Source organism: Delphinapterus leucas, chromosome 16 (assembly GCF_059928025.1).
Source record: "Delphinapterus leucas isolate spDelLeu-1000000601 "Yukka" chromosome 16, BTC_Dleu_Yukka2, whole genome shotgun sequence".
Taxonomy (NCBI): domain Eukaryota; kingdom Metazoa; phylum Chordata; class Mammalia; order Artiodactyla; family Monodontidae; genus Delphinapterus; species Delphinapterus leucas.
The window spans coordinates 3837828-3861217 of NC_143144.1; the positions used below are offsets into that span (position 1 = coordinate 3837828).

The 23390-nt window shown below is 70.8% G+C and overlaps 12 pseudogenes; all 12 read right to left on the reverse strand.

Annotated features, from left to right (window-relative positions):
• Positions 1–10: 10 nt before the first annotated feature.
• LOC149747177 (5S ribosomal RNA) lies at positions 11–146 on the reverse strand (annotated as a pseudogene).
• Positions 147–2102: 1956 nt separating this feature from the next.
• On the reverse strand, positions 2103–2238 carry LOC149747178 (5S ribosomal RNA; annotated as a pseudogene).
• A 1955-nt stretch (positions 2239–4193) lies between these two features.
• LOC149747179 (5S ribosomal RNA) lies at positions 4194–4329 on the reverse strand (annotated as a pseudogene).
• Positions 4330–6284: 1955 nt separating this feature from the next.
• Positions 6285–6420, reverse strand: LOC149747180 (5S ribosomal RNA; annotated as a pseudogene).
• Positions 6421–8376: 1956 nt separating this feature from the next.
• LOC149747181 (5S ribosomal RNA) lies at positions 8377–8512 on the reverse strand (annotated as a pseudogene).
• Positions 8513–10467: 1955 nt separating this feature from the next.
• LOC149747182 (5S ribosomal RNA) lies at positions 10468–10603 on the reverse strand (annotated as a pseudogene).
• Positions 10604–12562: 1959 nt separating this feature from the next.
• LOC149747183 (5S ribosomal RNA) lies at positions 12563–12698 on the reverse strand (annotated as a pseudogene).
• Positions 12699–14653: 1955 nt separating this feature from the next.
• Positions 14654–14789, reverse strand: LOC149747184 (5S ribosomal RNA; annotated as a pseudogene).
• A 1948-nt stretch (positions 14790–16737) lies between these two features.
• LOC149747185 (5S ribosomal RNA) lies at positions 16738–16873 on the reverse strand (annotated as a pseudogene).
• Positions 16874–18829: 1956 nt separating this feature from the next.
• LOC149747186 (5S ribosomal RNA) lies at positions 18830–18965 on the reverse strand (annotated as a pseudogene).
• A 1956-nt stretch (positions 18966–20921) lies between these two features.
• On the reverse strand, positions 20922–21057 carry LOC149747187 (5S ribosomal RNA; annotated as a pseudogene).
• A 1955-nt stretch (positions 21058–23012) lies between these two features.
• LOC149747188 (5S ribosomal RNA) lies at positions 23013–23148 on the reverse strand (annotated as a pseudogene).
• Positions 23149–23390: the final 242 nt, after the last annotated feature.

Consider the following 23390-nt stretch of genomic DNA (forward strand, 5'->3'; position numbering starts at 1 on the left):
GGAGGCAAAAAGCCTACAGCACCCGGTGTTCCCAGGAGCTCTCCAGTCCAGGAGGTCTCCCATCCAAGTACTAAGCAGGCCCGACCCTGCTTAGCTTCCGAGATCGAGACGAGATCGGGCCCGTCTAGGGTGGTTTGGCCGTAGACACTGGGGGCTTCGCGGGCTGCCTCTTGAGACGCAGCTTAGCAGGCCCTTGGGCCTTACAGTCACACGAGCGCCCCGCCCGCCCCGGCAGGGCCCCGCCGCCCGGCTAGGCATGGGAACGGGGGTCTCAGGTACCGGGGGGTGGCGGAGGAGTTGGCGACCACCCAGCCCAGGGCGGGCGAGACACCGCAAACTTTTCGGTGCTTGGCGACCCTCCCCAGATCCCACAGGCCGCTCCCAGGGACGTGGCCCCGGAGGCTTCAGGGCCCGGGGCCCGCGGTCCCTTGGGAATCCCGCCCGCCCGGCCGCGCTGCGCTAGGCGCAGTCCGGACGCATACCGGCCCGGCCCTCCTGCCCGACAGCAGCTGGCTTGAAGCCACTGGGAGCCACCATTGAGTTGGCAGGGCCCCTTAGACCCGGCAACCACACCGTTGCCCCGACTCCACCGTCCGAGCTCAGGACCCCGACCCAGGTGGCCGGCAGGCACGGGGATGCGGCCTGAACCCTCGATCCCACTCCCGCCCCCGGCCGCGGCGAAACCACAGAGGGGGGGTCTTTTTCCGGATGGAGCTGTGGAGAGACACCGCGGCAGACAGGTGGCGGCGCCGGGGCTGGGCTACAGTGGCTGTGGCCAGGTGCAGGTCGTGGGTCTCGTGGGCCGCACGGACGTCACCCGGGTCCGCGGCCATGTCTGGATGGCGACAGGCCGCCCCCGGAGCGTCTGTTGTGCCGCTGCCTTCCAGGGACGCCTTCTGGCCGCCTGGCCGGGCAGGCAGGAGGGGAGCGCCCCATAAGACGCTTGCTGTGGAGGGAGGGGCCTGAGGACGTGGGGCCTGCAGCGGTACCCGTCGGGGGCGGAGACGGCCGCCGCCACCGCCACGGGCGGCAAAAGGAGAAGGCGTAGCGGGAGGCAAAAAGCCCACAGCATGCGGTATTCCCAGGAGCTCCCCAATCCACGGAGGTCTCCCATCCAAGTACTAAGCGGGCCCGAGCCTGCTTAGCTTCGTAGACTCAGACGAGATAGGACCCGTCTAGGCTGGTTTGGCAGTAGGTGTCCGTGGGTCGCGGGCTGCCTCTTGAGGCGTCGCTTAGCAGGACCATGGGACTTACCGCCAGGCCAGGGGCACGCCCGTCTTGGCTGGGCCCCGCCAACCGCCTAGGCAGAGGAATGGACGTCTCGGGTAGCAGGTGGCGGAGGAGGTGTTGGCGACCACCCAGCCTAGGGCGGACGGGACCCAGCAAACATTTCGGCGCTTGGCGTCCCACCCCAGATGCCACAGGTCGCTCACAGGGACGTGGCCCCGGAAGCTTCAGGGCCCGGGGCCCGCGGTCACTTGGGCATCCCACCTGCCCGCCCACGCTGCGCTAGGCGCGGCCCCGCCGCAGACCGGGCCGGCCCTCCTGCCCGACGGCAGCTGGCCCGAATCCAGTGGGAGCCACCATTGAGTTGGCAAAGCCCCGCAGACCCAGCAGCGCCACCCTTGCTCCCACACCACCGTCCGAGCTCAGGACCCCGCCACAGGTGGCCGGCAGGCCCGCGGAAGCGGCCTGGGCCCTCTATCCCTCTCCGGCCGCGGCGAAACGGTGGACAGGGGGCTTTTTCCGGATGGAGCTGTGGAGAGGCACCCTGGCAGACAGGTGGCGGAGCCGGGGCTGGGCTCCAGTGGGGGCCGCCAGGTGCAGGTCGAGGGGCTCGCGGGCCGCATGGACGGCACCCGGGTCTGCCGCCATGTCTGTTTGGCGTCAGGGGACCCCCGGAGCGTGTGGTGTGCCGCTGCCTTCCAGGGACGCCGTCTGGCCGTCTGGCCGGTCAGGCAGGCGGGGAGCGCCCCATCAGACGCTTGCTGTGGACGGAGGGGCCTGCGGAGGTGGGGCCTGCAGCGGTACCCGGCGGGGGCAGAGACGGACGCCGCCGCCGCCGCGGGCGACAAAAGGAGAAGGCGGAGCGGGAGGCAAAAAGCCTACAGCACCCGGTGTTCCCAGGAGCTCTTCAGTCCAGGAGGTCTCCCATCCAAGTACTAACCAGGCCCGACCCTGCTTAGCTTCCGAGATCGAGACGAGATCGGGCCCGTCTAGGGTGGTTTGGCCGTAGACACTGGGGGCTTCGCGGGCTGCCTCTTGAGACGCAGCTTAGCAGGCCCTTGGGCCTTACAGCCACACGAGCGCCCCGCCCGCCCCGGCAGGGCCCCGCCGCCCGGCTAGGCATGGGAACGGGGGTCTCAGGTACCGGGGGGTGGCGGAGGAGTTGGCGACCACCCAGCCCAGGGCGGGCGAGACACCGCAAACTTTTCGGTGCTTGGCGCCCCTCCCCAGATCCCACAGGCCGCTCCCAGGGACGTGGCCCCGGAGGCTTCAGGGCCCGGGGCCCGCGGTCCCTTGGGAATCCCACCCGCCCGCCCGCGCTGCGCTAGGCGCAGTCCGGACGCAGACCGGCCCGGCCCTCCTGCCCGACAGCAGCTGGCTCGAAGCCACTGGGAGCCACCATTGAGTTGGCAGGGCCCCTTAGACCCGGCAACCACACCCTTGCCCCGACTCCACCGTCCGAGCTCAGGACCCCGACCCAGGTGGCCGGCAGGCACGGGGATGCGGCCTGAACCCTCGATCCCACTCCCGCCCCCGGCCGCGGCGAAACCACAGAGGGGGGTCTTTTTCCGGATGCAGCTGTGGAGAGACACCGCGGCAGACAGGTGGCGGCGCCGTGGCTGGGCTACAGTGGCTGTGGCCAGGTGCAGGTCGTGGGGCTCGTGGGCCGCACGGACGTCACCCGGGTCCGCGGCCATGTCTGGATGGCGACAGGCCGCCCCCGGAGCGTCTGTTGTGCCGCTGCCTTCCAGGGACGCCTTCTGGCCGCCTGGCCGGGCAGGCAGGAGGGGAGCGCCCCATAAGACGCTTGCTGTGGAGGGAGGGGCCTGAGGACGTGGGGCCTGCAGCGGTACCCGTCGGGGGCGGAGACGGCCGCCGCCACCGCCACGGGCGGCAAAAGGAGAAGGCGTAGCGGGAGGCAAAAAGCCCACAGCACGCGGTATTCCCAGGAGCTCCCCAATCCACGGAGGTCTCCCATCCAAGTACTAACCGGGCCCGAGCCTGCTTAGCTTCGTAGACTCAGACGAGATAGGACCCGTCTAGGCTGGTTTGGCATTAGGTGTCCGTGGGTCGCGGGCTGCCTCTTGAGGCGTCGCTTAGCAGGACCATGGGACTTACCGCCAGGCCAGGGGCACGCCCGTCTCGGCAGGGCCCCGCCAACCGCCTAGGCAGAGGAATGGACGTCTCGGGTAGCAGGTGGCGGAGGAGGTGTTGGCGACCACCCAGCCTAGGGCGGGCGGGACCCAGCAAACATTTCGGCGCTTGGCGTCCCACCCCAGATGCCACAGGTCGCTCACAGGGACGTAGCCCCGGAAGCTTCAGGGCCCGGGGCCCGCGGTCACTTGGGCATCCCACCTGCCCGCCCACGCTGCGCTAGGCGCGGCCCGGCCGCAGACCGGGCCGGCCCTCCTGCCCGACGGCAGCTGGCCCGAATCCAGTGGGAGCCACCATTGAGTTGGCAAAGCCCCGCAGACCCAGCAACGCCAACCTTGCTCCCACACCACCGTCCGAGCTCAGGACCCCGCCACAGGTGGCCGGCAGGCCCGCGGATGCGGCCTGGGCCCTCTATCCCTCTCCGGCCGCGGCGAAACGGTGGACAGGGGGCTTTTGCCGGATGGAGCTGTGGAGAGGCACCCTGGCAGACAGGTGGCGGAGCCGGGGCTGGGCTCCAGTGGGGGCCGCCAGGTGCAGGTCGAGGGGCTCGCGGGCCGCATGGACGGCACCCGGGTCTGCCGCCATGTCTGTTTGGCGTCAGGGGACCCCCGGAGCGTCTGGTGTGCCGCTGCCTTCCAGGGACGCCGTCTGGCCGTCTGGCCGGTCAGGCAGGCGGGGAGCGCCCCATCAGACGCTTGCTGTGGACGGAGGGGCCTGCGGAGGTGGGGCCTGCAGCGGTACCCGGCGGGGGCAGAGACGGACGCCGCCGCCGCCGCGGGCGACAAAAGGAGAAGGCGGAGCGGGAGGCAAAAAGCCTACAGCACCCGGTGTTCCCAGGAGCTCTCCAGTCCAGGAGGTCTCCCATCCAAGTACTAACCAGGCCCGACCCTGCTTAGCTTCCGAGATCGAGACGAGATCGGGCCCGTCTAGGGTGGTTTGGCCGTAGACACTGGGGGCTTCGCGGGCTGCCTCTTGAGACGCAGCTTAGCAGGCCCTTGGGCCTTACAGCCACACGAGCGCCCCGCCCGCCCCGGCAGGGCCCCGCCGCCCGGCTAGGCAGGGGAACGTGGGTCTCAGGTACCGGGGGGTGGCGGAGGAGTTGGCGACCACCCAGCCCAGGGCGGGCGAGACACCGCAAACTTTTCGGTGCTTGGCGCCCCTCCCCAGATCCCACAGGCCGCTCCCAGGGACGTGGCCCCGGAGGCTTCAGGGCCCGGGGCCCGCGGTCCCTTGGGAATCCCGCCCGCCCGGCCACGCTGCGCTAGGCGCAGTCCGGACGCAGACCGGCCCGGCCCTCCTGCCCGACAGCAGCTGGCTCGAAGCCACTGGGAGCCACCATTGAGTTGGCAGGGCCCCTTAGACCCGGCAACCACACCCTTGCCCCGACTCCACCGTCCGAGCTCAGGACCCCGACCCAGGTGGCCGGCAGGCACGGGGATGCGGCCTGGACCCTCGATCCCACTCCCGCCCCCGGCCGCGGCGAAACCACAGAGGGGGGTCTTTTTCCGGATGCAGCTGTGGAGAGACACCGCGGCAGACAGGTGGCGGCGCCGGGGCTGGGCTACAGTGGCTGTGGCCAGGTGCAGGTCGTGGGGCTCGTGGGCCGCACGGACGTCACCCGGGTCCGCGGCCATGTCTGGATGGCGACAGGCCGCCCCCGGAGCGTCTGTTGTGCCGCTGCCTTCCAGGGACGCCTGCCGGCCGCCTGGCCGGGCAGGCAGGAGGGGAGCGCCCCATAAGACGCTTGCTGTGGAGGGAGGGGCCTGAGGACGTGGGGCCTGCAGCGGTACCCGTCGGGGGCGGAGACGGCCGCCGCCACCGCCACGGGCGGCAAAAGGAGAAGGCGTAGCGGGAGGCAAAAAGCCCACAGCACGCGGTATTCCCAGGAGCTCCCCAATCCACGGAGGTCTCCCATCCAAGTACTAACCGGGCCCGAGCCTGCTTAGCTTCGTAGACTCAGACGAGATAGGACCCGTCTAGGCTGGTTTGGCAGTAGGTGTCTGTGGGTCGCGGGCTGCCTCTTGAGGCGTCGCTTAGCAGGACCATGGGACTTACCGCCAGGCCAGGGGCACGCCCGTCTCGGCTGGGCCCCGCCAACCGCCTAGGCAGAGGAATGGACGTCTCGGGTAGCAGGTGGCGGAGGAGGTGTTGGCGACCACCCAGCCTAGGGCGGGCGGGACCCAGCAAACATTTCGGCGCTTGGCGTCCCACCCCAGATGCCACAGGTCGCTCACAGGGACGTGGGCCCGGAAGCTTCAGGGCCCGGGGCCCGCGGTCACTTGGGCATCCCACCTGCCCGCCCACGCTGCGCTAGGCGCGACCCGGCCGCAGACCGGGCCGGCCCTCCTGCCCGACGGCAGCTGGCCCGAATCCAGTGGGAGCCACCATTGAGTTGGCAAAGCCCCGCAGACCCAGCAACGCCACCCTTGCTCCCACACCACCGTCCGAGCTCAGGACCCCGCCACAGGTGGCCGGCAGGCCCGCGGATGCGGCCTGGGCCCTCTATCCCTCTCCGGCCGCGGCGAAACGGTGGACAGGGGGCTTTTTCCGGATGGAGCTGTGGAGAGGCACCCTGGCAGACAGGTGGCGGAGCCGGGGCTGGGCTCCAGTGGGGGCCGCCAGGTGCAGGTCGAGGGGCTCTCGGGCCGCATGGACGGCACCCGGGTCTGCCGCCATGTCTGTTTGGCGTCAGGGGACCCCCGGAGCGTCTGGTGTGCCGCTGCCTTCCAGGGACGCCGTCTGGCCGTCTGGCCGGTCAGGCAGGCGGGGAGCGCCCCATCAGACGCTTGCTGTGGATGGAGGGGCCTGCGGAGGTGGGGCCTGCAGCGGTACCCGGCGGGGGCAGAGACGGACGCCGCCGCCGCCGCGGGCGACAAAAGGAGAAGGCGGAGCGGGAGGCAAAAAGCCTACAGCACCCGGTGTTCCCAGGAGCTCTCCAGTCCAGGAGGTCTCCCATCCAAGTACTAACCAGGCCCGACCCTGCTTAGCTTCCGAGATCGAGACGAGATCGGGCCCGTCTAGGGTGGTTTGGCCGTAGACACTGGGGGCTTCGCGGGCTGCCTCTTGAGACGCAGCTTAGCAGGCCCTTGGGCCTTACAGCCACACGAGCGCCCCGCCCGCCCCGGCAGGGCCCCGCCGCCCGGCTAGGCATGGGAACGGGGGTCTCAGGTACCGGGGGGTGGCGGAGGAGTTGGCGACCACCCAGCCCAGGGCGGGCGAGACACCGCAAACTTTTCGGTGCTTGGCGCCCCTCCCCAGATCCCACAGGCCGCTCCCAGGGACGTGGCCCCGGAGGCTTCAGGGCCCGGGGCCCGCGGTCCCTTGGGAATCCCGCCCGCCCGGCCACGCTGCGCTAGGCGCAGTCCGGACGCAGACCGGCCCGGCCCTCCTGCCCGACAGCAGCTGGCTCGAAGCCACTGGGAGCCACCATTGAGTTGGCAGGGCCCCTTAGACCCGGCAACCACACCGTTGCCCCGACTCCACCGTCCGAGCTCAGGATCCCGACCCAGGTGGCCGGCAGGCACGGGGATGCGGCCTGAACCCTCGATCCCACTCCCGCCCCCGGCCGCGGCGAAACCACAGAGGGGGGGTCTTTTTCAGGATGGAGCTGTGGAGAGACACCGCGGCAGACAGGTGGCGGCGCCGGGGCTGGGCTACAGTGGCTGTGGCCAGGTGCAGGTCGTGGGTCTCGTGGGCCGCACGGACGTCACCCGGGTCCGCGGCCATGTCTGGATGGCGACAGGCCGCCCCCGGAGCGTCTGTTGTGCCGCGGCCTTCCAGGGACGCCTTCTGGCCGCCTGGCCGGGCAGGCAGGAGGGGAGCGCCCCATAAGACGCTTGCTGTGGAGGGAGGGGCCTGAGGACGTGGGGCCTGCAGCGGTACCCGTCGGGGGCGGAGACGGCCGCCGCCACCGCCACGGGCGGCAAAAGGAGAAGGCGTAGCGGGAGGCAAAAAGCCCACAGCACGCGGTATTCCCAGGAGCTCCCCAATCCACGGAGGTCTCCCATCCAAGTACTAACCGGGCCCGAGCCTGCTTAGCTTCGTAGACTCAGACGAGATAGGACCCGTCTAGGCTGGTTTGGCAGTAGGTGTCCGTGGGTCGCGGGCTGCCTCTTGAGGCGTCGCTTAGCAGGACCATGGGACTTACCGCCAGGCCAGGGGCACGCCCGTCTCGGCAGGGCCCCGCCAACCGCCTAGGCAGAGGAATGGACGTCTCGGGTAGCAGGTGGCGGAGGAGGTGTTGGCGACCACCCAGCCTAGGGCGGGCGGGACCCAGCAAACATTTCGGCGCTTGGCGTCCCACCCCAGATGCCACAGGTCGCTCACAGGGACGTAGCCCCGGAAGCTTCAGGGCCCGGGGCCCGCGGTCACTTGGGCATCCCACCTGCCCGCCCACGCTGCGCTAGGCGCGGCCCGGCCGCAGACCGGGCCGGCCCTCCTGCCCGACGGCAGCTGGCCCGAATCCAGTGGGAGCCACCATTGAGTTGGCAAAGCCCCACAGACCCAGCAACGCCAACCTTGCTCCCACACCACCGTCCGAGCTCAGGACCCCGCCACAGGTGGCCGGCAGGCCCGCGGATGCGGCCTGGGCCCTCTATCCCTCTCCGGCCGCGGCGAAACGGTGGACAGGGGGCTTTTGCCGGATGGAGCTGTGGAGAGGCACCCTGGCAGACAGGTGGCGGAGCCGGGGCTGGGCTCCAGTGGGGGCCGCCAGGTGCAGGTCGAGGGGCTCGCGGGCCGCATGGACGGCACCCGGGTCTGCCGCCATGTCTGTTTGGCGTCAGGGGACCCCCGGAGCGTCTGGTGTGCCGCTGCCTTCCAGGGACGCCGTCTGGCCGTCTGGCCGGTCAGGCAGGCGGGGAGCGCCCCATCAGACGCTTGCTGTGGACGGAGGGGCCTGCGGAGGTGGGGCCTGCAGCGGTACCCGGCGGGGGCAGAGACGGACGCCGCCGCCGCCGCGGGCGACAAAAGGAGAAGGCGGAGCGGGAGGCAAAAAGCCTACAGCACCCGGTGTTCCCAGGAGCTCTCCAGTCCAGGAGGTCTCCCATCCAAGTACTAACCAGGCCCGACCCTGCTTAGCTTCCGAGATCGAGACGAGATCGGGCCCGTCTAGGGTGGTTTGGCCGTAGACACTGGGGGCTTCGCGGGCTGCCTCTTGAGACGCAGCTTAGCAGGCCCTTGGGCCTTACAGCCACACGAGCGCCCCGCCCGCCCCGGCAGGGCCCCGCCGCCCGGCTAGGCAGGGGAACGTGGGTCTCAGGTACCGGGGGGTGGCGGAGGAGTTGGCGACCACCCAGCCCAGGGCGGGCGAGACACCGCAAACTTTTCGGTGCTTGGCGCCCCTCCCCAGATCCCACAGGCCGCTCCCAGGGACGTGGCCCCGGAGGCTTCAGGGCCCGGGGCCCGCGGTCCCTTGGGAATCCCGCCCGCCCGGCCACGCTGCGCTAGGCGCAGTCCGGACGCAGACCGGCCCGGCCCTCCTGCCCGACAGCAGCTGGCTCGAAGCCACTGGGAGCCACCATTGAGTTGGCAGGGCCCCTTAGACCCGGCAACCACACCCTTGCCCCGACTCCACCGTCCGAGCTCAGGACCCCGACCCAGGTGGCCGGCAGGCACGGGGATGCGGCCTGGACCCTCGATCCCACTCCCGCCCCCGGCCGCGGCGAAACCACAGAGGGGGGTCTTTTTCCGGATGCAGCTGTGGAGAGACACCGCGGCAGACAGGTGGCGGCGCCGGGGCTGGGCTACAGTGGCTGTGGCCAGGTGCAGGTCGTGGGGCTCGTGGGCCGCACGGACGTCACCCGGGTCCGCGGCCATGTCTGGATGGCGACAGGCCGCCCCCGGAGCGTCTGTTGTGCCGCTGCCTTCCAGGGACGCCTGCCGGCCGCCTGGCCGGGCAGGCAGGAGGGGAGCGCCCCATAAGACGCTTGCTGTGGAGGGAGGGGCCTGAGGACGTGGGGCCTGCAGCGGTACCCGTCGGGGGCGGAGACGGCCGCCGCCACCGCCACGGGCGGCAAAAGGAGAAGGCGTAGCGGGAGGCAAAAAGCCCACAGCACGCGGTATTCCCAGGAGCTCCCCAATCCACGGAGGTCTCCCATCCAAGTACTAACCGGGCCCGAGCCTGCTTAGCTTCGTAGACTCAGACGAGATAGGACCCGTCTAGGCTGGTTTGGCAGTAGGTGTCTGTGGGTCGCGGGCTGCCTCTTGAGGCGTCGCTTAGCAGGACCATGGGACTTACCGCCAGGCCAGGGGCACGCCCGTCTCGGCTGGGCCCCGCCAACCGCCTAGGCAGAGGAATGGACGTCTCGGGTAGCAGGTGGCGGAGGAGGTGTTGGCGACCACCCAGCCTAGGGCGGACGGGACCCAGCAAACATTTCGGCGCTTGGCGTCCCACCCCAGATGCCACAGGTCGCTCACAGGGACGTGGCCCCGGAAGCTTCAGGGCCCGGGGCCCGCGGTCACTTGGGCATCCCACCTGCCCGCCCACGCTGCGCTAGGCGCGGCCCCGCCGCAGACCGGGCCGGCCCTCCTGCCCGACGGCAGCTGGCCCGAATCCAGTGGGAGCCACCATTGAGTTGGCAAAGCCCCGCAGACCCAGCAGCGCCACCCTTGCTCCCACACCACCGTCCGAGCTCAGGACCCCGCCACAGGTGGCCGGCAGGCCCGCGGAAGCGGCCTGGGCCCTCTATCCCTCTCCGGCCGCGGCGAAACGGTGGACAGGGGGCTTTTTCCGGATGGAGCTGTGGAGAGGCACCCTGGCAGACAGGTGGCGGAGCCGGGGCTGGGCTCCAGTGGGGGCCGCCAGGTGCAGGTCGAGGGGCTCGCGGGCCGCATGGACGGCACCCGGGTCTGCCGCCATGTCTGTTTGGCGTCAGGGGACCCCCGGAGCGTCTGGTGTGCCGCTGCCTTCCAGGGACGCCGTCTGGCCGTCTGGCCGGTCAGGCAGGCGGGGAGCGCCCCATCAGACGCTTGCTGTGGATGGAGGGGCCTGCGGAGGTGGGGCCTGCAGCGGTACCCGGCGGGGGCAGAGACGGACGCCGCCGCCGCCGCGGGCGACAAAAGGAGAAGGCGGAGCGGGAGGCAAAAAGCCTACAGCACCCGGTGTTCCCAGGAGCTCTCCAGTCCAGGAGGTCTCCCATCCAAGTACTAACCAGGCCCGACCCTGCTTAGCTTCCGAGATCGAGACGAGATCGGGCCCGTCTAGGGTGGTTTGGCCGTAGACACTGGGGGCTTCGCGGGCTGCCTCTTGAGACGCAGCTTAGCAGGCCCTTGGGCCTTACAGCCACACGAGCGCCCCGCCCGCCCCGGCAGGGCCCCGCCGCCCGGCTAGGCAGGGGAACGTGGGTCTCAGGTACCGGGGGGTGGCGGAGGAGTTGGCGACCACCCAGCCCAGGGCGGGCGAGACACCGCAAACTTTTCGGTGCTTGGCGCCCCTCCCCAGATCCCACAGGCCGCTCCCAGGGACGTGGCCCCGGAGGCTTCAGGGCCCGGGGCCCGCGGTCCCTTGGTAATCCCGCCCGCCCGGCCGCGCTGCGCTAGGCGCAGTCCGGACGCAGACCGGCCCGGCCCTCCTGCCCGACAGCAGCTGGCTCGAAGCCACTGGGAGCCACCATTGAGTTGGCAGGGCCCCTTAGACCCGGCAACCACACCGTTGCCCCGACTCCACCGTCCGAGCTCAGGACCCCGACCCAGGTGGCCGGCAGGCACGGGGATGCGGCCTGAACCCTCGATCCCACTCCCGCCCCCGGCCGCGGCGAAACCACAGAGGGGGGGTCTTTTTCCGGATGGAGCTGTGGAGAGACACCGCGGCAGACAGGTGGCGGCGCCGGGGCTGGGCTACAGTGGCTGTGGCCAGGTGCAGGTCGTGGGGCTCGTGGGCCGCACGGACGTCACCCGGGTCCGCGGCCATGTCTGGATGGCGACAGGCCGCCCCCGGAGCGTCTGTTGTGCCGCTGCCTTCCAGGGACGCCTTCTGGCCGCCTGGCCGGGCAGGCAGGAGGGGAGCGCCCCATAAGACGCTTGCTGTGGAGGGAGGGGCCTGAGGACGTGGGGCCTGCAGCGGTACCCGTCGGGGGCGGAGACGGCCGCCGCCACCGCCACGGGCGGCAAAAGGAGAAGGCGTAGCGGGAGGCAAAAAGCCCACAGCACGCGGTATTCCCAGGAGCTCCCCAATCCACGGAGGTCTCCCATCCAAGTACTAACCGGGCCCGAGCCTGCTTAGCTTCGTAGACTCAGACGAGATAGGACCCGTCTAGGCTGGTTTGGCAGTAGGTGTCCGTGGGTCGCGGGCTGCCTCTTGAGGCGTCGCTTAGCAGGACCATGGGACTTACCGCCAGGCCAGGGGCACGCCCGTCTCGGCAGGGCCCCGCCAACCGCCTAGGCAGAGGAATGGACGTCTCGGGTAGCAGGTGGCGGAGGAGGTGTTGGCGACCACCCAGCCTAGGGCGGGCGGGACCCAGCAAACATTTCGGCGCTTGGCGTCCCACCCCAGATGCCACAGGTCGCTCACAGGGACGTAGCCCCGGAAGCTTCAGGGCCCGGGGCCCGCGGTCACTTGGGCATCCCACCTGCCCGCCCACGCTGCGCTAGGCGCGGCCCGGCCGCAGACCGGGCCGGCCCTCCTGCCCGACGGCAGCTGGCCCGAATCCAGTGGGAGCCACCATTGAGTTGGCAAAGCCCCGCAGACCCAGCAACGCCAACCTTGCTCCCACACCACCGTCCGAGCTCAGGACCCCGCCACAGGTGGCCGGCAGGCCCGCGGATGCGGCCTGGGCCCTCTATCCCTCTCCGGCCGCGGCGAAACGGTGGACAGGGGGCTTTTGCCGGATGGAGCTGTGGAGAGGCACCCTGGCAGACAGGTGGCGGAGCCGGGGCTGGGCTCCAGTGGGGGCCGCCAGGTGCAGGTCGAGGGGCTCGCGGGCCGCATGGACGGCACCCGGGTCTGCCGCCATGTCTGTTTGGCGTCAGGGGACCCCCGGAGCGTCTGGTGTGCCGCTGCCTTCCAGGGACGCCGTCTGGCCGTCTGGCCGGTCAGGCAGGCGGGGAGCGCCCCATCAGACGCTTGCTGTGGACGGAGGGGCCTGCGGAGGTGGGGCCTGCAGCGGTACCCGGCGGGGGCAGAGACGGACGCCGCCGCCGCCGCCGCGGGCGACAAAAGGAGAAGGCGGAGCGGGAGGCAAAAAGCCTACAGCACCCGGTGTTCCCAGGAGCTCTCCAGTCCAGGAGGTCTCCCATCCAAGTACTAACCAGGCCCGACCCTGCTTAGCTTCCGAGATCGAGACGAGATCGGGCCCGTCTAGGGTGGTTTGGCCGTAGACACTGGGGGCTTCGCGGGCTGCCTCTTGAGACGCAGCTTAGCAGGCCCTTGGGCCTTACAGCCACACGAGCGCCCCGCCCGCCCCGGCAGGGCCCCGCCGCCCGGCTAGGCAGGGGAACGTGGGTCTCAGGTACCGGGGGGTGGCGGAGGAGTTGGCGACCACCCAGCCCAGGGCGGGCGAGACACCGCAAACTTTTCGGTGCTTGGCGCCCCTCCCCAGATCCCACAGGCCGCTCCCAGGGACGTGGCCCCGGAGGCTTCAGGGCCCGGGGCCCGCGGTCCCTTGGGAATCCCGCCCGCCCGGCCACGCTGCGCTAGGCGCAGTCCGGACGCAGACCGGCCCGGCCCTCCTGCCCGACAGCAGCTGGCTCGAAGCCACTGGGAGCCACCATTGAGTTGGCAGGGCCCCTTAGACCCGGCAACCACACCCTTGCCCCGACTCCACCGTCCGAGCTCAGGACCCCGACCCAGGTGGCCGGCAGGCACGGGGATGCGGCCTGGACCCTCGATCCCACTCCCGCCCCCGGCCGCGGCGAAACCACAGAGGGGGGTCTTTTTCCGGATGCAGCTGTGGAGAGACACCGCGGCAGACAGGTGGCGGCGCCGGGGCTGGGCTACAGTGGCTGTGGCCAGGTGCAGGTCGTGGGGCTCGTGGGCCGCACGGACGTCACCCGGGTCCGCGGCCATGTCTGGATGGCGACAGGCCGCCCCCGGAGCGTCTGTTGTGCCGCTGCCTTCCAGGGACGCCTGCCGGCCGCCTGGCCGGGCAGGCAGGAGGGGAGCGCCCCATAAGACGCTTGCTGTGGAGGGAGGGGCCTGAGGACGTGGGGCCTGCAGCGGTACCCGTCGGGGGCGGAGACGGCCGCCGCCACCGCCACGGGCGGCAAAAGGAGAAGGCGTAGCGGGAGGCAAAAAGCCCACAGCACGCGGTATTCCCAGGAGCTCCCCAATCCACGGAGGTCTCCCATCCAAGTACTAACCGGGCCCGAGCCTGCTTAGCTTCGTAGACTCAGACGAGATAGGACCCGTCTAGGCTGGTTTGGCAGTAGGTGTCTGCGGGTCGCGGGCTGCCTCTTGAGGCGTCGCTTAGCAGGACCATGGGACTTACCGCCAGGCCAGGGGCACGCCCGTCTCGGCTGGGCCCCGCCAACCGCCTAGGCAGAGGAATGGACGTCTCGGGTAGCAGGTGGCGGAGGAGGTGTTGGCGACCACCCAGCCTAGGGCGGACGGGACCCAGCAAACATTTCGGCGCTTGGCGTCCCACCCCAGATGCCACAGGTCGCTCACAGGGACGTGGCCCCGGAAGCTTCAGGGCCCGGGGCCCGCGGTCACTTGGGCATCCCACCTGCCCGCCCACGCTGCGCTAGGCGCGGCCCCGCCGCAGACCGGGCCGGCCCTCCTGCCCGACGGCAGCTGGCCCGAATCCAGTGGGAGCCACCATTGAGTTGGCAAAGCCCCGCAGACCCAGCAGCGCCACCCTTGCTCCCACACCACCGTCCGAGCTCAGGACCCCGCCACAGGTGGCCGGCAGGCCCGCGGAAGCGGCCTGGGCCCTCTATCCCTCTCCGGCCGCGGCGAAACGGTGGACAGGGGGCTTTTTCCGGATGGAGCTGTGGAGAGGCACCCTGGCAGACAGGTGGCGGAGCCGGGGCTGGGCTCCAGTGGGGGCCGCCAGGTGCAGGTCGAGGGGCTCGCGGGCCGCATGGACGGCACCCGGGTCTGCCGCCATGTCTGTTTGGCGTCAGGGGACCCCCGGAGCGTCTGGTGTGCCGCTGCCTTCCAGGGACGCCGTCTGGCCGTCTGGCCGGTCAGGCAGGCGGGGAGCGCCCCATCAGACGCTTGCTGTGGACGGAGGGGCCTGCGGAGGTGGGGCCTGCAGCGGTACCCGGCGGGGGCAGAGACGGACGCCGCCGCCGCCGCGGGCGACAAAAGGAGAAGGCGGAGCGGGAGGCAAAAAGCCTACAGCACCCGGTGTTCCCAGGAGCTCTCCACTCCAGGAGGTCTCCCATCCAAGTACTAACCAGGCCCGACCCTGCTTAGCTTCCGAGATCGAGACGAGATCGGGCCCGTCTAGGGTGGTTTGGCCGTAGACACTGGGGGCTTCGCGGGCTGCCTCTTGAGACGCAGCTTAGCAGGCCCTTGGGCCTTACAGCCACACGAGCGCCCCGCCCGCCCCGGCAGGGCCCCGCCGCCCGGCTAGGCATGGGAACGGGGGTCTCAGGTACCGGGGGGTGGCGGAGGAGTTGGCGACCACCCAGCCCAGGGCGGGCGAGACACCGCAAACTTTTCGGTGCTTGGCGCCCCTCCCCAGATCCCACAGGCCGCTCCCAGGGACGTGGCCCCGGAGGCTTCAGGGCCCGGGGCCCGCGGTCCCTTGGGAATCCCGCCCGCCCGGCCACGCTGCGCTAGGCGCAGTCCGGACGCAGACCGGCCCGGCCCTCCTGCCCGACAGCAGCTGGCTCGAAGCCACTGGGAGCCACCATTGAGTTGGCAGGGCCCCTTAGACCCGGCAACCACACCGTTGCCCCGACTCCACCGTCCGAGCTCAGGACCCCGACCCAGGTGGCCGGCAGGCACGGGGATGCGGCCTGAACCCTCGATCCCACTCCCGCCCCCGGCCGCGGCGAAACCACAGAGGGGGGGTCTTTTTCCGGATGGAGCTGTGGAGAGACACCGCGGCAGACAGGTGGCGGCGCCGGGGCTGGGCTACAGTGGCTGTGGCCAGGTGCAGGTCGTGGGTCTCGTGGGCCGCACGGACGTCACCCGGGTCCGCGGCCATGTCTGGATGGCGACAGGCCGCCCCCGGAGCGTCTGTTGTGCCGCGGCCTTCCAGGGACGCCTTCTGGCCGCCTGGCCGGGCAGGCAGGAGGGGAGCGCCCCATAAGACGCTTGCTGTGGAGGGAGGGGCCTGAGGACGTGGGGCCTGCAGCGGTACCCGTCGGGGGCGGAGACGGCCGCCGCCACCGCCACGGGCGGCAAAAGGAGAAGGCGTAGCGGGAGGCAAAAAGCCCACAGCACGCGGTATTCCCAGGAGCTCCCCAATCCACGGAGGTCTCCCATCCAAGTACTAACCGGGCCCGAGCCTGCTTAGCTTCGTAGACTCAGACGAGATAGGACCCGTCTAGGCTGGTTTGGCAGTAGGTGTCCGTGGGTCGCGGGCTGCCTCTTGAGGCGTCGCTTAGCAGGACCATGGGACTTACCGCCAGGCCAGGGGCACGCCCGTCTCGGCAGGGCCCCGCCAACCGCCTAGGCAGAGGAATGGACGTCTCGGGTAGCAGGTGGCGGAGGAGGTGTTGGCGACCACCCAGCCTAGGGCGGGCGGGACCCAGCAAACATTTCGGCGCTTGGCGTCCCACCCCAGATGCCACAGGTCGCTCACAGGGACGTAGCCCCGGAAGCTTCAGGGCCCGGGGCCCGCGGTCACTTGGGCATCCCACCTGCCCGCCCACGCTGCGCTAGGCGCGGCCCCGCCGCAGACCGGGCCGGCCCTCCTGCCCGACGGCAGCTGGCCCGAATCCAGTGGGAGCCACCATTGAGTTGGCAAAGCCCCGCAGACCCAGCAACGCCACCCTTGCTCCCACACCACCGTCCGAGCTCAGGACCCCGCCACAGGTGGCCGGCAGGCCCGCGGATGCGGCCTGGGCCCTCTATCCCTCTCCGGCCGCGGCGAAACGGTGGACAGGGGGCTTTTTCCGGATGGAGCTGTGGAGAGGCACCCTGGCAGACAGGTGGCGGAGCCGGGGCTGGGCTCCAGTGGGGGCCGCCAGGTGCAGGTCGAGGGGCTCGCGGGCCGCATGGACGGCACCCGGGTCTGCCGCCATGTCTGTTTGGCGTCAGGGGACCCCTGGAGCGTCTGGTGTGCCGCTGCCTTCCAGGGACGCCGTCTGGCCGGTCAGGCAGGCGGGGAGCGCCCCATCAGACGCTTGCTGTGGACGGAGGGGCCTGCGGAGGTGGGGCCTGCAGCGGTACCCGGCGGGGGCAGAGACGGACGCCGCCGCCGCCGCGGGCGACAAAAGGAGAAGGCGGAGCGGGAGGCAAAAAGCCTACAGCACCCGGTGTTCCCAGGAGCTCTCCACTCCAGGAGGTCTCCCATCCAAGTACTAACCAGGCCCGACCCTGCTTAGCTTCCGAGATCGAGACGAGATCGGGCCCGTCTAGGGTGGTTTGGCCGTAGACACTGGGGGCTTCGCGGGCTGCCTCTTGAGACGCAGCTTAGCAGGCCCTTGGGCCTTACAGCCACACGAGCGCCCCGCCCGCCCCGGCAGGGCCCCGCCGCCCGGCTAGGCATGGGAACGGGGGTCTCAGGTACCGGGGGGTGGCGGAGGAGTTGGCGACCACCCAGCCCAGGGCGGGCGAGACACCGCAAACTTTTCGGTGCTTGGCGCCCCTCCCCAGATCCCACAGGCCGCTCCCAGGGACGTGGCCCCGGAGGCTTCAGGGCCCGGGGCCCGCGGTCCCTTGGGAATCCCGCCCGCCCGGCCACGCTGCGCTAGGCGCAGTCCGGACGCAGACCGGCCCGGCCCTCCTGCCCGACAGCAGCTGGCTCGAAGCCACTGGGAGCCACCATTGAGTTGGCAGGGCCCCTTAGACCCGGCAACCACACCTTTGCCCCGACTCCACCGTCCGAGCTCAGGACCCCGACCCAGGTGGCCGGCAGGCACGGGGATGCGGCCTGAACCCTCGATCTCACTCCCGCCCCCGGCCGCGGCGAAACCACAGAGGGGGGGTCTTTTTCCGGATGGAGCTGTGGAGAGACACCGCGGCAGACAGGTGGCGGCGCCGGGGCTGGGCTACAGTGGCTGTGGCCAGGTGCAGGTCGTGGGTCTCGTGGGCCGCACGGACGTCACCCGGGTCCGCGGCCATGTCTGGATGGCGACAGGCCGCCCCCGGAGCGTCTGTTGTGCCGCGGCCTTCCAGGGACGCCTTCTGGCCGCCTGGCCGGGCAGGCAGGAGGGGAGCGCCCCATAAGACGCTTGCTGTGGAGGGAGGGGCCTGAGGACGTGGGGCCTGCAGCGGTACCCGTCGGGGGCGGAGACGGCCGCCGCCACCGCCACGGGCGGCAAAAGGAGAAGGCGTAGCGGGAGGCAAAAAGCCCACAGCACGCGGTATTCCCAGGAGCTCCCCAATCCACGGAGGTCTCCCATCCAAGTACTAACCGGGCCCGAGCCTGCTTAGCTTCGTAGACTCAGACGAGATAGGACCCGTCTAGGCTGGTTTGGCAGTAGGTGTCCGTGGGTCGCGGGCTGCCTCTTGAGGCGTCGCTTAGCAGGACCATGGGACTTACCGCCAGGCCTGGGGCACGCCCGTCTCGGCTGGGCCCCGCCAACCGCCTAGGCAGAGGAATGGACGTCTCGGGTAGCAGGTGGCGGAGGAGGTGTTGGCGACCACCCAGCCTAGGGCGGGCGGGACCCAGCAAACATTTTGGCGCTTGGCGTCCCTCCCCAGATGCCACAGGTCGCTCACAGGGACGTGGGCCCGGAAGCTTCAGGGCCCGGGGCCCGCGGTCACTTGGGCATCCCACCTGCCCGCCCACGCTGCGCTAGGCGCGGCCCGGCCGCAGACCGGGCCGGCCCTCCTGCCCGACGGCAGCTGGCCCGAATCCAGTGGGAGCCACCATTGAGTTGGCAAAGCCCCGCAGACCCAGCAACGCCACCCTTGCTCCCACACCACCGTCCGAGCTCAGGACCCCGCCACAGGTGGCCGGCAGGCCCGCGGATGCGGCCTGGGCCCTCTATCCCTCTCCGGCCGCGGCGAAACGGTGGACAGGGGGCTTTTTCCGGATGGAGCTGTGGAGAGGCACCCTGGCAGACAGGTGGCGGAGCCGGGGCTGGGCTCCAGTGGGGGCCGCCAGGTGCAGGTCGAGGGGCTCGCGGGCCGCATGGACGGCACCCGGGTCTGCCGCCATGTCTGTTTGGCGTCAGGGGACCCCCGGAGCGTCTGGTGTGCCGCTGCCTTCCAGGGACGCCGTCTGGCCGTCTGGCCGGTCAGGCAGGCGGGGAGCGCCCCATCAGACGCTTGCTGTGGACGGAGGGGCCTGCGGAGGTGGGGCCTGCAGCGGTACCCGGCGGGGGCAGAGACGGACGCCGCCGCCGCCGCGGGCGACAAAAGGAGAAGGCGGAGCGGGAGGCAAAAAGCCTACAGCACCCGGTGTTCCCAGGAGCTCTCCAGTCCAGGAGGTCTCCCATCCAAGTACTAACCAGGCCCGAGCCTGCTTAGCTTCCGAGATCGAGACGAGATCGGGCCCGTCTAGGGTGGTTTGGCCGTAGACACTGGGGGCTTCGCGGGCTGCCTCTTGAGACGCAGCTTAGCAGGCCCTTGGGCCTTACAGCCACACGAGCGCCCCGCCCGCCCCGGCAGGGCCCCGCCGCCCGGCTAGGCAGGGGAACGTGGGTCTCAGGTACCGGGGGGTGGCGGAGGAGTTGGCGACCACCCAGCCCAGGGCGGGCGAGACACCGCAAACTTTTCGGTGCTTGGCGCCCCTCCCCAGATCCCACAGGCCGCTCCCAGGGACGTGGCCCCGGAGGCTTCAGGGCCCGGGGCCCGCGGTCCCTTGGGAATCCCGCCCGCCCGGCCGCGCTGCGCTAGGCGCAGTCCGGACGCATACCGGCCCGGCCCTCCTGCCCGACAGCAGCTGGCTCGAAGCCACTGGGAGCCACCATTGAGTTGGCAGGGCCCCTTAGACCCGGCAACCACACCGTTGCCCCGACTCCACCGTCCGAGCTCAGGACCCCGACCCAGGTGGCCGGCAGGCACGGGGATGCGGCCTGGACCCTCGATCCCACTCCCGCCCCCGGCCGCGGCGAAACCACAGAGGGGGGGTCTTTTTCCGGATGGAGCTGTGGAGAGACACCGCGGCAGACAGGTGGCGGCGCCGGGGCTGGGCTACAGTGGCTGTGGCCAGGTGCAGGTCGTGGGTCTCGTGGGCCGCACGGACGTCACCCGGGTCCGCGGCCATGTCTGGATGGCGACAGGCCGCCCCCGGAGCGTCTGTTGTGCCGCTGCCTTCCAGGGACGCCTTCTGGCCGCCTGGCCGGGCAGGCAGGAGGGGAGCGCCCCATAAGACGCTTGCTGTGGAGGGAGGGGCCTGAGGACGTGGGGCCTGCAGCGGTACCCGTCGGGGGCGGAGACGGCCGCCGCCACCGCCACGGGCGGCAAAAGGAGAAGGCGTAGCGGGAGGCAAAAAGCCCACAGCACGCGGTATTCCCAGGAGCTCCCCAATCCACGGAGGTCTCCCATCCAAGTACTAAGCGGGCCCGAGCCTGCTTAGCTTCGTAGACTCAGACGAGATAGGACCCGTCTAGGCTGGTTTGGCAGTAGGTGTCCGTGGGTCGCGGGCTGCCTCTTGAGGCGTCGCTTAGCAGGACCATGGGACTTACCGCCAGGCCAGGGGCACGCCCGTCTTGGCTGGGCCCCGCCAACCGCCTAGGCAGAGGAATGGACGTCTCGGGTAGCAGGTGGCGGAGGAGGTGTTGGCGACCACCCAGCCTAGGGCGGACGGGACCCAGCAAACATTTCGGCGCTTGGCGTCCCACCCCAGATGCCACAGGTCGCTCACAGGGACGTGGCCCCGGAAGCTTCAGGGCCCGGGGCCCGCGGTCACTTGGGCATCCCACCTGCCCGCCCACGCTGCGCTAGGCGCGGCCCCGCCGCAGACCGGGCCGGCCCTCCTGCCCGACGGCAGCTGGCCCGAATCCAGTGGGAGCCACCATTGAGTTGGCAAAGCCCCGCAGACCCAGCAGCGCCACCCTTGCTCCCGCACCACCGTCCGAGCTCAGGACCCCGCCACAGGTGGCCGGCAGGCCCGCGGAAGCGGCCTGGGCCCTCTATCCCTCTCCGGCCGCGGCGAAACGGTGGACAGGGGGCTTTTTCCGGATGGAGCTGTGGAGAGGCACCCTGGCAGACAGGTGGCGGAGCCGGGGCTGGGCTCCAGTGGGGGCCGCCAGGTGCAGGTCGAGGGGCTCGCGGGCCGCATGGACGGCACCCGGGTCTGCCGCCATGTCTGTTTGGCGTCAGGGGACCCCCGGAGCGTCTGGTGTGCCGCTGCCTTCCAGGGACGCCGTCTGGCCGTCTGGCCGGTCAGGCAGGCGGGGAGCGCCCCATCAGACGCTTGCTGTGGACGGAGGGGCCTGCGGAGGTGGGGCCTGCAGCGGTACCCGGCGGGGGCAGAGACGGACGCCGCCGCCGCCGCGGGCGACAAAAGGAGAAGGCGGAGCGGGAGGCAAAAAGCCTACAGCACCCGGTGTTCCCAGGAGCTCTTCAGTACAGGAGGTCTCCCATCCAAGTACTAACCAGGCCCGACCCTGCTTAGCTTCCGAGATCGAGACGAGATCGGGCCCGTCTAGGGTGGTTTGGCCGTAGACACTGGGGGCTTCGCGGGCTGCCTCTTGAGACGCAGCTTAGCAGGCCCTTGGGCCTTACAGCCACACGAGCGCCCCGCCCGCCCCGGCAGGGCCCCGCCGCCCGGCTAGGCAGGGGAACGTGGGTCTCAGGTACCGGGGGGTGGCGGAGGAGTTGGCGACCACCCAGCCCAGGGCGGGCGAGACACCGCAAACTTTTCGGTGCTTGGCGCCCCTCCCCAGATCCCACAGGCCGCTCCCAGGGACGTGGCCCCGGAGGCTTCAGGGCCCGGGGCCCGCGGTCCCTTGGGAATCCCACCCGCCCGCCCGCGCTGCGCTAGGCGCAGTCCGGACGCAGACCGGCCCGGCCCTCCTGCCCGACAGCAGCTGGCTCGAAGCCACTGGGAGCCACCATTGAGTTGGCAGGGCCCCTTAGACCCGGCAACCACACCCTTGCCCCGACTCCACCGTCCGAGCTCAGGACCCCGACCCAGGTGGCCGGCAGGCACGGGGATGCGGCCTGGACCCTCGATCCCACTCCCGCCCCCGGCCGCGGCGAAACCACAGAGGGGGGTCTTTTTCCGGATGCAGCTGTGGAGAGACACCGCGGCAGACAGGGGGCGGCGCCGTGGCTGGGCTACAGTGGCTGTGGCCAGGTGCAGGTCGTGGGGCTCGTGGGCCGCACGGACGTCACCCGGGTCCGCGGCCATGTCTGGATGGCAACAGGCCGCCCCCGGAGCGTCTGTTGTGCCGCTGCCTTCCAGGGACGCCTTCTGGCCGTCTGGCCGGCCAGGCAGGCGGGGAGGGCCCCATAAGACCCTTGCTGTGGAGGGAGGGGCCTGAGGACGTGGGGCCTGCAGCGGTACCCGTCGGGGGCGGAGACGGCCGCCGCCACCGCCACGGGCGGCAAAAGGAGAAGGCGTAGCGGGAGGCAAAAAGCCCACAGCACGCGGTATTCCCAGGAGCTCCCCAATCCACGGAGGTCTCCCATCCAAGTACTAACCGGGCCCGAGCCTGCTTAGCTTCGTAGACTCAGACGAGATAGGACCCGTCTAGGCTGGTTTGGCAGTAGGTGTCCGTGGGTCGCGGGCTGCCTCTTGAGGCGTCGCTTAGCAGGACCATGGGACTTACCGCCAGGCCAGGGGCACGCCCGTCTCGGCTGGGCCCCGCCAACCGCCTAGGCAGAGGAATGGACGTCTCGGGTAGCAGGTGGCGGAGGAGGTGTTGGCGACCACCCAGCCTAGGGCGGGCGGGACCCAGCAAACATTTCGGCGCTTGGCGTCCCACCCCAGATGCCACAGGTCGCTCACAGGGACGTGGGCCCGGAAGCTTCAGGGCCCGGGGCCCGCGGTCACTTGGGCATCCCACCTGCCTGCCCACGCTGCGCTAGGCGCGGCCCCGCCGCAGACCGGGCCGGCCCTCCTGCCCGACGGCAGCTGGCCCGAATCCAGTGGGAGCCACCATTGAGTTGGCAAAGCCCCGCAGACCCAGCAGCGCCACCCTTGCTCCCACACCACCGTCCGAGCTCAGGACCCCGCCACAGGTGGCCGGCAGGCCCGCGGAAGCAGCCTGGGCCCTCTATCCCTCTCCGGCCGCGGCGAAACGGTGGACAGGGGGCTTTTTCCGGATGGAGCTGTGGAGAGGCACCCTGGCAGACAGGTGGCGGAGCCGGGGCTGGGCTCCAGTGGGGGCCGCCAGGTGCAGGTCGAGGGGCTCGCGGGCCGCACGGACGCCACCCGGGTCCGCGGCCATGTCTGGATGGCGACAGGCCGCCCCCGGAGCGTCTGTTGTGCCGCTGCCTTCCAGGGACGCCTTCTGGCCGCCTGGCCGGGCAGGCAGGAGGGGAGCGCCCCATCAGACGCTTGCTGTGGACGGAGGGGCCTGCGGAGGTGGGGCCTGCAGCGGTACCCGGCGGGGGCAGAGACGGACGCCGCCGCCGCCGCGGGCGACAAAAGGCGAAGGCGGAGCGGGAGGCAAAAAGCCTACAGCACCCGGTGTTCCCAGGAGCTCTCCAGTCCAGGAGGTCTCCCATCCAAGTACTAACCAGGCCCGACCCTGCTTAGCTTCCGAGATCGAGACGAGATCGGGCCCGTCTAGGGTGGTTTGGCCGTAGACACTGGGGGCTTCGCGGGCTGCCTCTTGAGACGCAGCTTAGCAGGCCCTTGGGCCTTACAGTCACACGAGCGCCCCGCCCGCCCCGGCAGGGCCCCGCCGCCCGGCTAGGCATGGGAACGGGGGTCTCAGGTACCGGGGGGTGGCGGAGGAGTTGGCGACCACCCAGCCCAGGGCGGGCGAGACACCGCAAACTTTTCGGTGCTTGGCGACCCTCCCCAGATCCCACAGGCCGCTCCCAGGGA